Raw genomic sequence first — 18,873 nt, 5'->3', positions numbered from 1 at the left:
AGAACGCACGCATAAGTGCTCCAATGCACCACACTCAATTATTTTACCAATGAGAATTATTTAGTTTAGTTCAAAAATACTGGCAGTTCTATAAAGTTGTATCGGTTCATCACTTTGTGATTAAACATTAAAAACTCCATAAGAATAGTTATCATCATAGGCAGTCCCTTGGAATCGAGGAAGACTTGCTTCCACTCTTAACATAAGTTCTTAGGTGGCTGTACAGTCCAATACAAGAACCACAGTCCCTGTCACAGGTGGGACAAATAGTCGTTGAGGGAAGGGGTGGGTGGGACTGGTTTGCCGCACGCTCTTTCCGCTGCCTGCGCTTGATTTCTGCATGCTCTGGAGGCGGTGTTGGATCTCGTCGTCAATGCTGCTCTTGTTAGAAACATAGAAAATAGGTGCAGGGGTAGGCCATTCGGCCCTTCGAGCCTGCACCGTCATTCAATGAGTTCATGGCTGAACGTGCAACTTCAGTACCCCATTCCTGCTTTCTCGCCATACCCCTTGATCCCCCTAGTAGTAAGGACTACATCTAACTCCTTTTTGAATATATTTAGTGAATTGGCCTCAACAACTTTCTGTGGTAGAGAATTCCACAAGTTCACCACTCTCTGAGTGAAGAACTTTCTCCTCATCTCGGTCCTAAATGGCTTACCCCTTATCCTTAGACTGTGACCCCTGGTTCTGGACTTCCCCAACATTGGGAACATTCTTCCTGCATCTAACCTGTCTAAACCCGTCAGAATTTTAAACGTTTCTATGAGATCCCCTCTCATTCTTCTGAACTTCAATGAATACAAGCCCAGTTGATCCAGTCTTTCTTGATATGTCCGTCCCGCCATCCCGGGAATCAGTCTGGTTGATAGGAGGCTCCCGAGATAAGGGAAGTGGTCCATGTTGCCAGGGCCACGCTGTGGCTCTTGATGACTGGGGGGGCAGTGCTGTGCGATGAGGACAGGCTGGTGGAAGACCTTTGTCTTACTAAGAATAGTAATAGAGAACTGACAGAACTCACCAGCAGACAGAAGAGCTCACAGGTTACCATGGCAGCCCAATCTTTTTGGCCCAGATTAAGGCTTCACCCCCCTCGGGTTAGGCCATGCCAAAATGAAGAGATCCTAAGGGGAAACTTACAACACTTTTTTTGGCGTACTCAGGCCACAGAAAATCATGCGTAACTCTTCAAGCATGCCAAAAAAATGCTTTGGGGAAAATTGAGCCCTATGAAAGGTGTGAAACTGATAATAGGAAAACATCTTTATTTAATGAGTCATATATCCTTGGAATAATCAGCCAAGCAGGGAAGTAGAGAGAAAAACAGTTGGCAGGAATTTACGGTTGGAGGTGTCTCTCCAGAGTACGCTCCGACTCCCAAAAAACATGAACCTACCTCCAGGCTCCCAGGCTTCGGAGAGTTCAGGTCTCAGGCCTCCAGGCGTATGCCTGAATAAAGGTTCATGGATCCCAGAGACGCAGGTTGTTTGGAAGTATCCCTGGGATCATGTGGGCCAGGTCCTCTAATCGCAAAGGAGGATTCCATTGCTCTCATTTCTGAACGGAATCCCCTAATGTCAAGCAATGGAGTTCCCAAATAATGAAAGAATTTACACAATTCTAATAAAAATAGATGTTTCCATTTTCACATTTAATTAAAAGTCCCTTTAATGAAGCATTTTCAATAAAAAATAATTTTTTTAAAAAATAATTTTTAATATTTTAATCCAGGACAAAATGTGGATGTATTTTATATTTTAAACTTTTTAATTTAACATTTATATTTACACTTACACTAATGAAAGCAGGCCCTATGCCTGCTTTTACCAGGTGTAAGAGTTTCGTGGACATTTGCTGGGCAGTAGTTGGGCAAATAGCCAGCGAAAGTGATTTTACATTAGGTTCGGAGGATCTGTAAAGGCGAACCTTGACAGGTCGCAAGTTCTGGGTTTTTGCATATGCGTGGCACATGCAGTAACTCGCAGGGCCGCTTACAAGGCTTACAACAGCATATGCCATTATCAGCTCTGCAAAATCCAGGCCATTAGTATTTATTTCAATGTATTTGGGTGTTAAGATGGAAAATTTAGAATATTAAAGCAATTAACTTCAATGGTTTGAATGCCCTTTTGTCAATCTCAACCTTTTTTATGTTCTTGCATTCTAAAGGTCTCAAAGAATAGATGCCAGTGACGGCCAGTAACTAAATTATAATGGCACAGCATTAACAGTAACAAGGAAAGTAAACTGCTCAGACCATTCCATTATCGCAGCTGGACAAGGAAACATGACAGCGAGAAGCTCCAATAAGGCATTAAAGAAAAGGAAATGAGGAAGTGCAACATGCACAGCATCTCTAAATGGTACATCGTGCAGTGTTGCATATGAAAACTTTCCAAAAGAAGATATCTTATTCTGTTTCTAAACTGTTATCCAACATTTAATATACAGTACTACAAAGAATTACTTCTACATACCAGTAATGGGCTCTATAAAGCATTCTATCAAAAAAAAATGAAATTCCCAAGATACAAATTTAATTATTTTCAGATTTTTAATATGGAGCAATTTGACAAAGCCACTCCCAAATCAATTCAGGACTTTGCAGTAAAGAATTGCATGTTTTAATTATTTACAATTAAAGTAATAGGTGATCGTGACCAAGATTGGAATTTTATCAGAAACAAAACTACCAGAATAAAATGTGGCACTCCAATGGTGGTCTACCTCTACAAAAATACATAATTACACAATACTAACACTGACAGCATGGATTAGGCCAGAACTTTCAACGTGATGGATAATTTGAGAGTTGACAGCAGCTTCAATAACTTTAGAAAGTATACATGTAAGGGAAAAAAGCATCCTCAGGGATAGGATAAACATGGTAAAAGTTCAAAAGAGAAGGCTACATCAACTGGGAGCAGAAGAGACTATAGAGGTAAACTGAGAGTTACACATATTGAGGACAATAAAAGGGATATCATTACGACCAGAGAGTGATGATCCAACAGACCAATTCAAACTTGATATTGGTCAGTGATTGGCAAAAATCCTCTGCATTTTGATCTAAGTTATTAAAATTGGAGCTGAGATAGAAAATTAAGTCAAAAGGACAACTTGCTCATAGGAGATCTAGCATCAGAAGGAAGAAGGGTGGAAAGGAGGACTAGTGTGCAATTTAAGAGACCTTTAGCAAAGGGTTAGAAGATTGCTGGAGGGGAAAGAGAACAACAACTGACACTTTTCAATAAAGCTATGTTTAATAGTTCACAGCAACAGACTTGGAGGTTCCTAACAGAGGTAAAGTTGGAACAACATGCTTCATGCTGATCTAGATGTCGGTTCTGATTGGTAACATTTACAAGAGATTGCAGAACTATGATCAAAACTGGAAAAAAATGCAGCCGCAGACCTGATGGAAGTGGAAGAGTGAGGCATGCCATGCCAGCTAGAATAACATCAGTTACTTCACCAGGCATGAGTAAACGTGGTTGGTCCAAGGAAAAGCAAAGAATTCTCAAAAGACCATCCCTGTCACGTAATTTACAGTGCCAAATAAGATCTATCTTGTTTACAGTATGATTTGTTGCAGGGTATTTTACAAGAGGTATATATGAAATGGTAAATAAAAACCAGAAGTAAGAAAACAACTGCAAAATCTCTGTACATATATATTATATATATATGGTCATTTGATATTGATAATTGTAACTATAGAACTCTGTTCAATTAGGACCATGAAATTCTAATGATTGCTGCAATGTATTTTTTTGCTCGGATAAGGTAGTTCTATAGTTAGAAACATAAATTTTACACACCCTGTTCCCCCTTCTGTCATATAATCAGTTACCTTGCACCATAATTTTTATAATTGACAACGTGCATAGTTTTGTCCCTGACATTCATTCAGTAAAGTTCATTACTGCAGGAATACTTTCTTAAAAATAAAAGAATCCGTTAGTAAGTTCATGATAGGCCTAGAAATTTAAATAAACCGGTAAATGGCCAGTGATACCGTGGGGCAAGGCTAATGGCTGCCTGCAAAAAGAGCGCAGGCAACACAGGTATCATAGAATAGTTACAACACAGAAGGCCATTCAAGCCATCGAGTCCGTGCCGGCTCTCTGCAAGAGCACTTCAACTAGTCCCATTCCCCCGTCCTTTCCCCATAGCCCTGCAAATGTTTTCCTTCAGGTACTTATCCAATTCCTTTTGAAAGCCACCCTTTCAGGCAATTAATTCCAGATCCTAACCACTCGCTGCATAAAAAAGTTTCCCTTCATGTCACCTTTGGTTCTTTTGCCAATCATCTTAAATCTGTGTCCTCTGGTTCTCGACCCTTCTACCAATAGGAACAGTTTCTCTCTATCTACTCTGTCTTGATCCATCATGATTGTGAACACCTCTATCAAATTTCCTCTCAACCTTCTCTAAGGAGAACCCCAGCTTCTCTAGTCTATCCACGTAACTGAAGTCCCTTTTCCCTAGAACCATTCTCGTTATTCTTTTCTGCATCCTCTCTAAGGCCATCACGTCCTTCCTAAAGTGCGGTGCCCAGAATTGGACACAATATTCCAGTTGAGGCCGAATCAGTGTTTTATAATGGTTCATCATAACTTCCTTGCTTTTCTACTCTATGCCTCTATGAAGTCCAAAAACCCGTATGCTTTTTTAACCGCTTTCTCAACCTGCCCTGCCACCTTCAACAATTTGTGCACATATACCTCCAGGTCTCTGTTCATGCACCCCCTTTAGGATTGTACCCTTTAGTTTGTATTGCCTCTGCTCATTCTTCCTACCAAAATGTATCACTTTGCACTTTTCTACATTAAATTTCATCTGCCACATGTCTGGCCACTTCACCAGTCTGTTTGTGTCTTCTTGAAGTCTATCACTATCCTCCTCACTATTCACAATACTTCCACGTTTTGAGTCATCTGCAGTTTTTTGAAATGTGCTCTGTACACCCAAGCCCAAGTCATTAATATATATCAAGAAAAGCAGTGGTCCTAGTACCGACCCCTGGCGAACACCACTGTATACCTTCCTCCAGTCCGAAAAACAACCGTTCACCACTACTCTCTGTTTCCTGTTACTTAGCCAATTTCGTCTCCATGCTGCCACTGTCCCTTTTATTCCATGGGCTTCAACTTAGCTGGCAAGCCTATTATGTGGCACTTTATCAAACACCTTTTGGAAGTCCATGTACACCACATCAACTGCATTGCCCTTATCAACCCTCTCTGTTACCTCATCAAAAATCTCAATCAACTTAGTATTTTGCTGCTCTCTGCTGATTTACATGAGCGGAATGGAGAATGTGTTGTGCAACGCACTCTTTCTGGCACTAACCTCAGCAGGAATGCGAAGGTGGCATCTAAAGGATCAGTGCGGTGTTCTCGGGCAATGTGTTGTTTCAGATCATTTGGTGATGGCTCCTAGTTTTTGCTATCGAGTCCACTGATGGGTTGGAGTATTGTACATTGTGGCACATTACGAGGCATTTGTTTGTCCATGACTCCCCTCTTTTGTGGACATTTGTCTGGGTCTTTTGTGGGGTTCACAAATAGGTGCCAGATTGCCTGGTACACCTTCGCTGGCTGCCTCAGGTCCACAGATCTTTCATCCAGATGGTTGCTGTGTGGAGGTTTGTGCTCCACCATGGTGCTGGAGGGGAATAGGGATGGGGATGCACTTAGTCTTATAGCTAGCAGTGACAGTACACTAGCCTGCATATTGCAAAGGGGATTCACTCCCTGGTGAGTGGCTCTTAAAGAACAGGCTCAGATCTGGAGGGACTGTGACTAGAAACACCACATAAAGACTGTGGCATAGATGTCCTTAAACCGTTGCATGAGACATCAATGGAAAAAAAAATAATGAAAAGGAACATGAACCTCTTGGTCAAGAGTTTACTGGTGTAATAATTTTTAACAACAACAGACATTTGAAGAACTTTTGGTAAAAATATGGTGTAAGTGTTTTAAGAACAGACATCCAAACTTTTCATCTTATTTCATCAGTTCCTAAAGTAGAAAACCCAATGAATAAAATTTAAGGAAATACAGCTTTGATTTTTTTCCAGAGATTGTTACAGCTATAGTACATATAGTTTATTTTAAAAGTATTTACCTTCTGTATTGTTTGACTGACTAGGTGGATATTTGATGCACCTCATTGTAAGCAGTTTATACTCCATTTACATAGACTGAGCTTTCCATAGTTACCAGTTATCTCATTAGCTGTTTATTGTATGGGTTATAGCTCACCGCTGCTTTCATCCACCTCTCCGCGCTGTCAATGGCTGCATGCATGGGTGTGCTTTGGAGAGGGTGTAAGAGGAATGGCGAGCTCCAAAATGGATGAGCATGCATCAATTTGGCGTTGCATGCCAATTGGTGTCACGCTGCTGCTAATTAAAATACTTGCCACAAACACAGGCAACAGCAGTGCTGCCGACCTGCCAGAAGTGAGGCAGCCACTATTTTTTTTCAATAAAATGAGCCTTAACGGCCAGTGCTAAATCCTTCAATTTCTAGGCCATAGCATTTTAAAGATTTTTTAAATATCAATTTAATTGATTTAGAATTACAACATCGACGCACAGAGAGGAGAGGAATAGCATAGCATAGACGGTAAAAGCTTCTATAGGTATGTAAAAAGGAAAAAATTAGCGAAAGCAAATGTGGGTCCCTTACAGGCTGAGACAAGAGAAATTATAATGGGGAATAAGGAAACGGTAAAGAAATTAAACAAATACTTCGTATCTGTGTTCACGGAAGACACAAAAAACCTCCCGGAAATAGTAGAGAACCAAGGGTCTAGTGAGAATGAGGAACTGAAAGAAATTAGTATTAGTAAAAAAATAGTGCTGGAGAAATTAATGGGACTGAAAGCCAATAAATCCCCTGGACCTGATGGCCGACATCCTAGGGTTTTGAAAGAGATGGCTATAGAGATAGTGGATGCATTGGTTCTCAGCTTCCAAAATTCCTTAGATTCTAGAACGGTTCCCGCAGACAAGAAGGTAGCTAATGTAGGAGGGAGAGAGAAAACGGGGAACTGCAGACCAGTTAGCCTGATATCAGTACAGAAAATGCCAGAATCTATTATTAAGGACATGGTAATGAAACACTGAGAAAATAATAACAGGATTGGGCAGGGTCAACAAGGATTTATGAAAGGGAAAACATGTTTGACAAATCTGTTAGTTTTTTGAGGTTGTAACTAGTAAAATACGTAAGGGGGAACCAATGGATGTGGTGTATTTGGATTTCAGAAGGCATTTGATAAGGTGCCACACAAGAGGTTATTAAACAAAATTAGGGTTCATGGGATTGGGGGTAATATACCAGCATGAATTGAGGATTAATTAACGGACAGAAAACAGAGTAGGAATAAATGGGTCATTTTCGGGTTGGCAGGCTGTAACTAGTGGGGTGCTGCAGGGATCGGTACTTGGGCCCCAGCTATTCACAATCTATATCAATGATTTGCATGAGTGGACCAAACGTAATATATCCAGGTTTTCTGATGATACAAACATAGGTGGGAATGTAAGTTGTGAGGAGGATGCCAAGAGGCTTCAAAGGGATATAAACAGGCTATGTGAATGGGTATGAACATGGCACATGGAATATAATGTGAAGAAATATGAAGTTATCCACTTTGGTAGGAAAAATAGAAAAGCAGGGTATTTTTTAAATGGTGAGAGATTGGGAAATGTTGCTGTTCAGAGGGACCTGGGTGTCCTTGTACACGAATCACTGAAAGTTAACATGCCGGTACAGCAAGCAATTAAGAAAGCCAAATGGTATGTTGGCCTTTATTACAAGAGGATTTGAGTATAAAAGTAAAGACATCTTATTGAAATTATATAGGGCACTGGTGAGACTGCACCTGGAGTATTGTGTACAGTTTTGGTCTCTTTACCTAAGGAAGGATATACTTGCCATTGAGGAAGTGCAATGAAAGTTCACCAGATTCATTCCTGGGGGGATTGTCCTATGAGGAGAGACTGAACAGACTAGGCCTATATTCTCTAAAGTTTGGAAAAATGAGAGGTGATCTCATTGAAACATGCAAAATTCTAACAGGGGTAGACGCAGGGAGGATGTATCCTCTGGCTGAGGATGTTAGAACCAGGGTTCACAGTCTCAGAATAAGGGGTCGGCCATTTAGGACTCAGATGAGGAGATACTGTTTCACTCAGAGGATTGAGAATCTTTCGAATTCTCTACCAGAGGGCTGTGGAGGCTCAGTCTTTGAGTATATTCAAGACGCGAGATCGATAGATTTTTGAACATTAAAGAAATCAAGGGATATGGGGACAATGCAATAAAGTGGAGTTGAGGTAAAAGATAAGCTATGATCTTATTGAGTGGCAGAGCAGGCTTGAGGGGCTGAATGGCCTACTCCTGCTCCTAATTCTTATGTTCAAACCTGAGGGATAAAGAAGAGCATTGCAACATTTAAACTAACTTGGCAGGGAGATGGGATCCGGAGAATAGATTCAGTGGGGAGAGAACATAAGAACATAAAAAATAGGAACAGGACTAGGTCATTTGGCCTCTCGAGCCCGCTCCAACATTTAGTAAGATCATGGCTAATCCGATCATGGATACAGCTCCACTTCCCTGCCCACTCCCCATAACCCTTTATTCCCTTATCGTTTAAAAATCTGTCTGTCTCCTCCTTAAATATATCCAATGACCCAGTCTCCACAGCTTTATGGGGCAGCGAATTCCACAGATTTACAACCCTCTGTGAGGAGAAATTCCTCCTCAACTCAGTTTTAAATGGGCGGACCCTTGATCTGAGACCATGTCCCCTAGTTCTAGTTTCCCCTATGAGTGGAAATATCCTCTCTGCATCCACCTTGCCGAGCCCCCTCATTATCTTATATGTTTTGATAAGATCACCTCTCATTCTTCTGAACTCCAATGAATATAGGTCGAACCTACTCAATCTATCTTCATAAGTCAAAACCCTCATCTCTGCAATGAACCTAGTGAACCTTCTCTGAATTCCCTCCAATGCAAGTACATCCTTTTTTAAATACAGAGACCAAAACTGTAGACAGTACTCTAGATGTGATCTCACCAATACCCTGTACAGTTGTAGCAGGACTTCTCTGCTTTTATACTCCATCCCCCTTGCAATAAAGGCTAACATTCCATTTGCCTTCCTGATTGCTTGCTGTACCTGCATACTAACTTTCTGTGTTTCATGCACAAGGACCCCCAGGACCCTCTGTACTGCAGCACTTTGCAATTTTTCTCCTTTTAAAAAATAATTTGCTTTCCTATTTTTCTGCCAAAGTGGATAACCTCACATTTTCCCACATTAAACTCCATCTGCCAAATGTTTGCCCACTCACTTAGCCTGTCTATATCCCTTTGCAGATTTTTTGTGTCCTCACAATTTTCTTTCCCACCCATCTTTGTATCATCAGTCAACTTGGCTACATTACACTCAGTCCCTTCATCCAAGTCATTAATGTAGATTGTAAATAGTTGAGGCCCCAGCACCGATCCCTGCAGCACCCCACTAGTCACTGTTTGCCAACTGTAAAATGACCTGTTTATCCTGACTCTCTGTTTTCTGTTAGTTAGCCAAGCCTTTATCCATGCTAATATATTACCCTCAACCCCGTGAACTTTTATTTTGTGCAGTAACCTTTTATGTGGCACCTTATCGAATGCCTTCTGGAAATCCAAATACACCACATCCACTGGTTCCCCTTTATCCACCCTGCTCTTTACATCCTCAAAGAATTCCAGCAAATTTGTCAAACATGATTTCCCTTTCATAAAACCATGCTGACTCTGCTTGATTAAACTATGCTTTTCCAAATATCCTGTTACTGCTTCCTTAATAACGGACTCCAGCATTTTCCCAATTACAGATGTTAAGCTAACTGATCTATAGTTTCCATCTTTCTGTCTGCCTCATTTTTTTAAACAGGGAAGTTACATTTGCTGATTTCCAATCCACTGGGACCTCCCCAGAATCCAAGACGTGTTGGTAAATTACAACCAATGCATCCACTTTTTCTGCAGCCACCTCTTTTAAGACCCTAGCATGCAAGCCATTAGGTCCAGGGGACTTGTCCATCTTTAGTCCCATTATTTTGCTGAGTACTACTTCTTTAATGATAGTGATTGTTTTAAGTTCCTCCCTCCCTATAGACCCTTGATTATTCACTATTGGGATGTTTTTACTGTCTTCTACCATGAAGACCGATACAAAATATTTGTTCAAAGTCTCTGCCATTTCGCTGTTCCCCATTATTAATTGCCCTGTCTCATCCTCTAGGGGACCTACATTTACTTTAGCCATTCTTTTTTATATATCTGTAGAAGCAAAGCTGGAATTGGGCAGCAGAGAAGTAGAAGTAGAAAGTGAATTTGTAAGACAGGAAACAAGGTCTGGAAAATAGACAACGGAAGTTTGGCAATACTAAACGGTATATACTTCAATGCAAGGAGTATAGGAAATAAGGCAGATGAGCTGAGAGCACAGATTGACACTTGGGAGAACAATATTATGGCTATTACATAGAAACATAGAAAATAGGTGCAGGAGCAGGCCATTTGGCCCTTCGACCCTCCACTGCCATTCAATATGATCATGGCTGCTCATTCAACTTCAGTACCCCACTCCCGCTTTCTCTCCATACCCCCTGATCCTCTCAACTCCCTCTTGAATATATCCAATGAACTGGACTCAACAACTTTCTGTGATAGAGAATTCCACAGGTTCACAACTCTCTGGGTGAAAAAGTTTCTCCTTATCCTTAGACTGTCAGCCCTGGTTCTGCTCTTCCCCAACATCGGGAACATTCTTCCTGCATCTAACCTGTCCAGTCCCGTCAGAATTTTATATGTTTCTATGAGATCCACTCTTATTCTTCTAAATTCCAGTGATAAATAAGCCGAGCCGATCCAGTCTGTCTTCATATGTCAGTCCTGCCATCCTGAGAATTAGTCTGGTGAACCTTCGCTGCACTCCCTCAATAGCAAGCACATCCTTCCTCAGATTAGGAGACCAAAACTGCACACAATACTCAAGGTGTGGTATCACCAAGGCCCTGTACAACTGCAGTAAGACCTCCCTGCTCCTATACTCAAATCCTCTCGCTATGAAGGCCAACATGCCATTTGCTTTCTTTACTGCCTGCTGTACCTGCATGCCTACCTTCAGTGACTGATGTACCATGACATCCAGGTCTTGTTGCACCTCCCCTTTTCCTAATCTGTCACCATTCAGATAATAATCTGCCTTCCTGTTTTTGCCACCAAAGTGGATAACCTCACATTTATCCACATTATACTGCATCTGCCATGCATTTACCCATTCACCTAACCTGTCCAAGTCACCCTGCAGCCTCTTAGCATCCTCCTCACAGCTCACACTGCCACCCAGCTTAGTGTCATCTGCAAACTTGGAAATATTACATTCAATTCCTTTGTCTAAATCATTAATATATATTGTAAATAGTTGGGGTCCCAGCACCGAACCTTGCGGCACCCCACTAGTCAACGTCTGCCATTCTGAAAAGGACCCATTTATTCCCACTCTTTGCTTCCTGTCGGCCAACCAGTTCTCTATCCACGTCAATGAATTTCCCCCACGAGCATGGCCAGATGAGAGGTACTGTGTTGGTGATGATTGGGATAATTTTATTGAGAGACTACAGCAAAGCTTCGTCACTAAGGAATGACTGAGACAGGATTCGGCCGACAAACGCAGGGCTCATCTCCTGACGGTTTGTGGATCCAGGACGTACTCCGTGATGAAGGACCTTCTCGCGCCAGAGAAGCCGGTGGACAAGACTTTTGAAGAGCTCAGTAAATTGATCGGGGAACACTTTAAACCGGCGAGCAGCATGCATATGGTGAGACACCAGTTTTATACGCACCAGCGGCGAAAAGGGCAAAGCGTTCCAGACTTCGTGGCAGATCTCTGGCGACTGGCGAGCCTATGTAAGTTCCCAGATGCATGCAGAGCGGAGATGCTGTGAGACTTTTTTATTGAGGGCATCGGGCACGCTGGGATTTTCAGGAAACTGATTGAGACTAAAGACTTGACCCTGGAAACAGCAGCTTTGATGGCCCAGACATTTATCTCAGGGGAGGAAGAGACCAGAATGATGTTTAACAAAAATCTTGGTTTAAATGCAGCAAATGGACAGGGAGTCAACATTGTTAACGCGGCACACAGTTCCCCAGGCAGATAGTGGCAATCGGACATGCCCGAGCATGTAGTCGAACCCAAAGGGGGAATTCAGCAGAGACAATGGCTAGCTGAACGGCGATTCACGCCATCACAAGAGACAATGGGGCCATCAACACCTGTTAATGGTGTGCTTAAAAACAGTTACACAGACAGAGATGATTGACTGGTAATGGGCCTTTTGTTTCCAACAACGGCTCATGTTGGAGGTGTGGAGGCAAACACACAGCCAGAGCTTGCAGATATCAGCAATATACCTGCAGAAATTGCAATGTCAGCGGTCACTTGGCGTGTATACGCAGGAAGCCTGCAGCCAGGTTAATGTACGAGGAGGACGGGGATGATGTAAGCCCTATGAGGCCAAATGGACACTGGGGGAAATCGCTGGAAGCTGAGAATCAGCAACTTCATGTGGAGCACATATACAGTTCATACACCAGGACGCCACCGATAATGATGGAAGTGCTCCTCAATGGCATCCCAGTAACAATGGAGCTAGACACGGGGGCAGGCCAGTCCCTGATGAGTATCAAACAGTTCGACAAGTTGTGGGCATCCAAGGCCAGGAGGCCAAAATTATTACCGATTGACGCACAGCTACGGACATATACAAAGGAGATCATTCCGGTGCTCGGCAGCGCCACGGTAGTCGTGACCCACAAAGATTCGGAGAACAGGTCGCCACTCTGGGATTGTCCCGGGGGACGATCCCGCACTGCTGGCTGGCTGTCATGAACTGGAAATGGGGCGATGTCAATGCAATTTCTTCTGTGGAGCGAATATCATGCTCACAGGTCCTGGACATATTTGACTCACTATTTCAGCCCGGCATTGGCAATTTCATGGGGACCAAGGTAGTGATTCACATAAACCCGTACGCCAGGCCAGTACACCACAAGGCCAGAGCGGTGCTGTACGTGATGCGGGAAAAGATAGAAGGCGAATTGGACCGCCTGCTGAGGGAAGGCATCATCTCGCCAGTCGAATTCAGTGACTGGGCGAGCCCCATTGTGCCGGTGCTCAAGGCAGATGGGTCGGTCAGAATATGTAGTGATTACAAGGCCACCATCAAGCGGGTGTCACTCCAAGACCAGTACCTGCTACCGAGAGCGGAGGACCTCTTCGCGACGCTATCTGGTGGCAAACCTTTTTCAAAATTGGACCTAACCTCAGCTTACATGACCCAGGAGCTGGCGAGTGAGTCGAAGAAGCTGACCACCATCACGACACACAAGGGGTTGTTTGAGTACAACAGATATCTGTTTGGGATTCGCTCGGCCGCCGCGATCTTTCAACGCAATATGGAAAGCCTCCTCAAGTCGATTCCAAGGATAGTGGTTTTTCAAGACGACATCCTCATTACGGGTTATGATACTGAAGAACACCTCCGCAACCTGGAGGAGGTTCTACGCAGACTGGACCGGGTAGGGCTGCGACTGAAAAAGGCAAAGTGCGTCTTCCTAGCTCCAGAGGTAGAATTCCTGGGGATGAGGGTAGCAGCAGACGGGATCAGACCTATTGCGTCCAAAACAGAAGCGATCCAGAGAGCATCCAGACCCCGTAACACGACGGAGCTGCGCTCGTTCCTCGGGCTCCTGAACTATTTTGGTAACTTTCTTCCCAAATTGAGCACGCTGTTAGAGCCGCTGCACGTGCTCCTATGCAAAGGTCGTGAATGGGTCTGGGGAGACAGCCAGGAAAGGGCTTTTGAGAGAGTATGAAATTTGTTATGCTCCAACAATCTGTTAACGTTATATGACACATGTAAGAAACTTGTTTTAACGTGTGACGCGTCGTCCTATGGGGTCGGGTGTGTGTTGCAGCATGTTAATGCCAAGGATGAGTTACAGCCGGTAGCTTATGCTTCCAGAAGTCTGTCCCAGGCAGAACGGGGCTACGGGATGGTAGAAAAGGAAGCGCTTGCGTGTGTATATGCTGTAAAAAAAAAAATGCACCAGTACCTGTTCGGCAGGAAATTTGAGCTGGAGACAGATCATAAACTCCGAACGTCCCTTTTGGCCAACAACAAGGCCATAAATGCAAATGCATCGGCCCACATACAGAGGTGGGCACTCACGTTAGCCGCCTATAACTATACAATTCGGCACAGACCGGGCACTGAAAACTGCGCCGATGCACTCAGCAGGCTCCCACTAGCCACCACTGAGGGGGCACCGAGCATGCTGCTGAGATGGTCATGGCTGTGAAAGCTTTCGAAAGCGAAGGCTCACCCGTGACAGCCCGTCAGATCAAAGCCTGGACAAATAGAGACCCGCTACAGTCTTTAGTCAAGAAATGTGTCCTTAATGGGGACTGGGCAGCCACATACGGGGCATGCCCTGAGGAATCCAAACCATTTCACAGGCGCAAGGATGAACTCTCGATTCAGGCCGATTGCCTACTATGGGGAAACCGAGTAGTCATGCCCCAGATGGGCAGACAGATATTCATCAGAGAACTCCACAATGAGTGCCCGGGCATTGTCATGATGAAGGCAACTGCCTGGTCACACGTTTGGTGGCCAGAGATAGATGCAGACCTGGAACTTTGTGTTACAGGTGCAACACGTGCGCCCAGCTGGGCAATGCGCCCAGGGAAGCCCCACTTAGCCCCTGGTCCTGGCCCACCAAACCATGGTTACGCATCCATGTGGACTACGCAGGTCCTTTCATGGGAAAAATGTTTTTGGTTGTAGTAGACGCCTACTCCAAATGGATCGAGTGTGATATTCTCAATTCAAGCACATCCTCGGCCACGGTAGAAAGTCTACGGGCAATGTTCGCCGCCCATGATCTACCGGACGTCTTGGTCAGCGACAATGGCCCGTGCTTTACAAGCATTGAGTTCCAGGATTTCATGGCAGGAAATGGTATCAACCATGTCAGAACGGCACCGTTCAAGCCGGCCTCAAACGGCCAGGCGGAACGAGCAGTGTAGATAATCAAACAGGGGATGCTCATAATCCAAGGGGGTTCCCTACAAAGCCGCTTATCACGCTTCCTGTTGGCCAATAGATCCCGACCACACTCGTTCACAGGGGTCCCACCCGCAGAGCTGCTAATGAAAAGGATGCTCAAAACCAGGTTATCCCTTATATAAAAGAAATTGTTGAGAGCAGGCGCCAGTCACAATGTGACTACCACGACGGGAATGCGAGGGCGCGATGTATTGACCCTGCCTTTGTTCTCAACTATGCTGCAGGGCCTAAATGGCTCGAAGGCATTGTGATTGCAAAAGAGGGGACTAGGATTCTGGTAGTTAAATTTACCAATGGACAAATCTGGCGCAAACACGTGGATCAAACAAAAAGGAGGTTCAGCAATCCCATAGAAGAAGCAGAGGAAGAACACGATGTAGAGTTCACTCCTCCACAGGTGGCCGAACACCGGAACCAAGTGGAGGAGAGCCCAGTCACTGTGGGCAGTCTGGACAGGCCTGAGGCACCGCAAACAGCAAACACTCAGGCCAGCGCCCAACAACCGGAGCCCCAACTCAGGCGCTCTACAAGGGAGCGTAAACCACCAGAGAAACTTAACCTGTGATCCCAATCAGACTTTGCGGGGGGGAGGTGATGTCATGTATTTAACTGTCATTGTAGCCCATGTATAAATTGACTCATTGTACACTGTGAGAACATTGATCACTAGGTGGTGAACTTGTGGGAAACACTCCTAACCTGGTCTTTCAGGTTTAAAAGGGGAAGCTCCACCCACCTTCATCACTTCAGTGCTGGAATAAAAGTTGCTGGTCACAGAGTGACCTTCTCTCAAGCATGGGCCATGTGTGCATTTGTACTGTATACTAAGGACATATCATTCCCCACCACCGATTTCAGGCTAACCGGTCTATAATTCCATGTTTTCTCTCCTTTCTTTTTTAAAAAGTGGGGTTACATTAGCCACCCTCCAATCCATAGGTACTGATCCAGAGTCCATGGAATTTTAGAAAATGACCACCAATGCATCTACTATTTCTAAGGCCACTTCCTTAAGTACTCTGGGATGCAGACTATCAGGCCCTGGGGATTTATCGGCCTTCAGTCCCATCAGTTTCCCTAACACCATTTCCTGAACTCCATTTCAGCCATTACTGAGACATGGTTCAAAGAAGGGCAGGTATGGCAGCTCAACGTTACTGGTTACTGGGTTTTCAGAGGGGAAAGAGAGGGGATTAAAAAAGGAGGAGCGGTTGCAGTATTGATTAAAGAAAACTATTACAGCTGTGAGAAGGGATGATACATTGGAGGAGGTCATCAAACGAGGTCATATGAGTTGATTTAAAGAACAAAAAAGGGGCGATCACACTACTGGGAGTGTACTATAGACCGCCAAGCAGTCAGAGGGACATAGAAGAACAAATATGTGGGCAAATTGCTGCTAAGTGCAAAAACTATAGAGCTGTAATTGTTGGGGATTTCAACTACCCTAATATTAACTGGGAAAAATGTGGTGTGAATGGTACAGAGGGTATGAATTCCTAAAATGTATTCAGGAGAACTTCTTTAGCCAATATGTAACAATCCCAACAAGGGAGGGGGCAGTTCTGGACTTGGTTTTGGGGAATGAATAGGGACAGATGGAAGGGGTATCAGTGGGAGAGCATTTTGGTGCTCGTGATCATAATTCAGTAAGGTTTAGGGTAGTTCTGGAAAAGAACAAAGGAGGACCAGGAATAAAAGTTCTCAATTGGGTAAAGCCAATTTTGCTGAGCTGAGATGGGATTTGGCCAAAGTGGACTGGAAACAGCTACTTGATGGTAAATCTCTGTCAGAGCAGTGGGAGGCATTCAAGGAGGAGATCCTGAGAGTACAGAGCAAGTATATTCCTTTTAAAAAAAAAAGGCTGGGGCAAACAGATCTAGAGCCCCCTGGATGTCAAGGGACACACAGATTACGATAAAGAAAAAAAGGGAAGCTTATGACAGATACCTGGAACTCAACACTGCAGAAACTCTAGAGGGGTATAGAGAGAAAGCAGGAATGGGGTACTAAAGTTGCAAACATGATCAGCCATGATCATATTGAATGGTGTTGTAGGCTCGAAGGACCGAATGACCTACTCCAGCACCTATTTTCTATGTTAGGAGTATAAGAAGGGGGTGTAATTGAAAAAGATATCAGGAAAGCAAAAAGAGAGCATGAAAGAATGTTGGAAAGTAAAATCAGGGAAAACCCAAAGATGTTTTATATTATTAATATATTAAGAGCAAGAGGATAACTAGAGAAATAGTAGGGACTAATAGAGATCATAAAGGAAATCTGTTTGTGGAGGCGGAAGATATGGATAGAAATCTTAATGAACACCTTGCATCTGTTTTCACAAAAGGGGCGATGCAGACTTTTCAATGAGGGAGGAGGAGTGTGAAATATTAGACAATAAATATAATCAGAGAGAAAGTATTAAGGGGCTTAGCAGCTTTGAAAGTGGATAAATCCCCAGGCCCGGATGAAATGTATCCCAGGCTGTTAAGAGAAGCAAAAGAGGAAATAGCAGAGGCTCTGACCATCATTTTCCAATCACAGATGTGGAGCCAGAGGACTGGAGGACTGTTAATGTTGTACCTTTGTTTAAAAAGGGAGAAAAGGATAGACAGAGTAATTACCGACCAGTCAGCCTAACTTCGGTGGTGGGAAAATTATTGGAAAAAATCTTGAGGGACAGGATAAATCTTCATTTGGAAAGAAATGGATTAATCAAGGCCAGTCAGCATGGATTTGTCAAGGGAAGGTCATGTCTGACTAACTTGACTGAATTTTTGAGAATGTAACCAGGAGGGTCAATGAGGGCAGTGCATATGATGTAGTGTATATGGATTTTAGCAAAACTTTTGATAAGGTCCCAAATGGCAGACTGGTCATGAAAATAATAGTCCATGGGATCCAGGGCAAAGTGGCAAGTTGGATCCAGAATTGGCTCGGAGGCAGGAAGCAAAGAGTAATGGTTGATGGGTGTTTTTGTGACTAGAAGGCTGTATCCAGTGGGGTTCCACAGGACTCAGTGCTGGGTCCCTTTGCTTTTTGTCATAATATATCAATGACTTGAACTTAAATGTTGGAGGTATGATTAAGAAGTTTGCAGATGACACTAAAATAGGCTGTGTGTTTGATAATGAAGAAGAAAGCTGCGGACTGCAGGAAGATATCAATGTACTGGTCAGGTGGGCAGAACAGTGGCAAATGGAATTCAATCCAGAGAAGTGTGAGATAATGCATTTGGGGAGGCAAAGGAATACACGTTAACTGGTATGACACTGAAAAGTCTAGAGGAACAAAGGGACCTTGGAGTTTAGGTCCACAGATCCCTTAAGGTAGCAGGCCAGGTAGATAAGGTGGTTAAGAAGGCATTTGGAATACTTGCCTTTATAAGTCGAGACATGGAATACAAGAGCAAGGAGGTTATGCTTGAACTGTATAAAACATTGGTTAGGCTGCAGCTGGAGTACTGTGTGCAGTACAGGAAAGATGTAATTGCACTGGAAAGGGTGCAGAGGAGATTTACAAGAATGTTGCCTGGACTTGAGAATTTTGGTTATGAGGAAAGATTGGAGATGCTGGGTCCATTTTCTTTGGAACAGATGAGGCTGAGGGGAGACCTGATTGAGGTGTATAAAATTATGAGGGGCCTGGATAGAGTG

The 18,873-nt window shown here is 43.7% G+C and overlaps 1 protein-coding gene across 2 annotated transcripts in view; it reads right to left on the bottom strand.

Moving 5' to 3' along the window:
* Positions 1 to 18,873, bottom strand: part of LOC139265842 (protein-lysine 6-oxidase) — a 68,692-nt gene that overhangs the window by 5,423 nt on the left and 44,396 nt on the right. The gene's annotated exons all lie outside the window — the stretch shown is intronic.

Source organism: Pristiophorus japonicus, chromosome 1 (genome assembly GCF_044704955.1).
Source record: "Pristiophorus japonicus isolate sPriJap1 chromosome 1, sPriJap1.hap1, whole genome shotgun sequence".
Lineage (NCBI taxonomy): Eukaryota > Metazoa > Chordata > Chondrichthyes > Pristiophoridae > Pristiophorus > Pristiophorus japonicus.
The sequence above is the reverse complement of the archived record's forward strand: the minus strand, read 5'-3'. Positions and strand labels throughout refer to the sequence as shown.